Source organism: Mytilus trossulus, chromosome 6 (assembly GCF_036588685.1).
Source record: "Mytilus trossulus isolate FHL-02 chromosome 6, PNRI_Mtr1.1.1.hap1, whole genome shotgun sequence".
Lineage (NCBI taxonomy): Eukaryota > Metazoa > Mollusca > Bivalvia > Mytilida > Mytilidae > Mytilus > Mytilus trossulus.
Genome location: NC_086378.1, coordinates 49,621,727 through 49,623,578, shown reverse-complemented (window position 1 = coordinate 49,623,578; position 1,852 = coordinate 49,621,727).

Here is a 1,852-nt window from a genome sequence, read left to right as displayed (position 1 = left end):
GTAACAATACTTTTAAGGAATTAAAATAATTATTTACGTCTAAAACTTTTACTACATTAGCATGTTCTTACATTCATAACAACATATTAGTTTTCTATGTTTTGTCATGTGTACTGTTGTCTGTCTGTTTGTCTTTTTCATGTGTAGCCATGACGTTGTCAGTTTATTTTTGATTTATGAGTTTGACTGTCCCTCTGGTATCTTTAGTCCCGCTGTTGAATTGAATTGAATGTGTATAAACTTTCATTAATAACTTCTATCTTTATCCTACTTCAATGAAAGTATCATTGTCACTCAGATTGTTAGGCCGTGAATGGAATAATTGTAAAACATTGAAAGGTATTTTTTCTGTAAAGTAAAGTATGTTTCAACCAACGTGGCCAATTATGCACTATTGAATAGTACGTACTAGCAGCAGACGACAAACGCTGCCATGATAATTTATTCAAATCTTCTATTTCAAAGCATCAAATCACCCCCAGTGTTTGGTTGGGTTCGTGTTGCTTATTCTTTAGTTTTATATTTTGTGTCATGTGATGTGTACTATTGTTTGTCTATTTGTCTTTTGCAGTTTTAGTCATCTTCGATGTATGTGTTTGACTGTCTCATTGGTATATTTCTTCCTCTTTTCTAACTTTGACTATTAAATCAAACTAAATACATTACACTTTTGTTTTAATCCTGATTACGTCTGGTACCGGATTATATTGAATAATTAAAATACTGACTACATCTGGTACCATCTGGTTTTAGATGCTAATTGTCCGGGAGGACTTCCAGTAGATCTACAACGCAGCACGTGGATTGGTATATCTGGATCAAACACATTAGCATTTGGAACCACAACTTTCTCTGGATTTAAGTTCGAAGACCAGGGAACAAGATTTGATCGTTTTACTTGTATTAGTAACGTAGATAATGTATATGTCTTTGGGTAATGTATTAGTTGTTTTACAGTGAGTTTTTATCAGGCTCGCCGATTCATTAGTCATGCCATTCATCTTTAATCGTTATCAAAATTGATGTTTTAAGCATTGGACACAAATTAAATCTATCAAGCTTAAATAAGGTATGAATTAGTTGATTGTTCATGGTTGTTTCCCTTACTGATTTCACTTAAACTGACAAATCAAATTTTCTTAGTTAAACGTTAGTTTTGAAAGATGAAATACTAAAAATTTTGCTGCAAGATTTGCATTGTCTACATATGTAAATGTGTGTACTTAGTAAAATAAATATGACAGTTGTTTTTCATTCGTTTGCTGTGTTTGGAAGTTTTTTTTTGTGATAATAGACTTTCGTGGGAGAGGGATTACATAGGTTATGCCTGTTGCCCAATCCAATTGATTTTTTTTTCAATAAAATATACTGTTGAAACTAAACATGTTAAACAAGACTTCAATTTTGAATTTTACTTGAATATCGATATTTATGAATTTATTTTCTCATGTAGTTTTTCTAAGCTTCTCTCTTGATATGCAAAGACAAACATTTGGTGCACTAAGGTATATTTACATTATTGTACTATTTATTTGCTCTATTTATAACCAAATAAATAGTACAAGACAATGTTTATACATAAATAATCGGTTAAACAGAAATTATAACATAAAATGTTTGTTTTATTTTCTCTAGAAGTGATAACAGCGTTTCGACACCATTCACTTCTCATTACTATTATCTGTGTATGAGGATAACGAAAGTTACAGAAAATTCATATTATTATTACTTATTAGGAGGTATGGTCAACTTATTGTTAACTTATAGTTCACAAAACTGATAACATAAATACGAATAGGACATTTATCATCTACACTTAAAACTTACTAACATAATATATGATAGCTTTTCA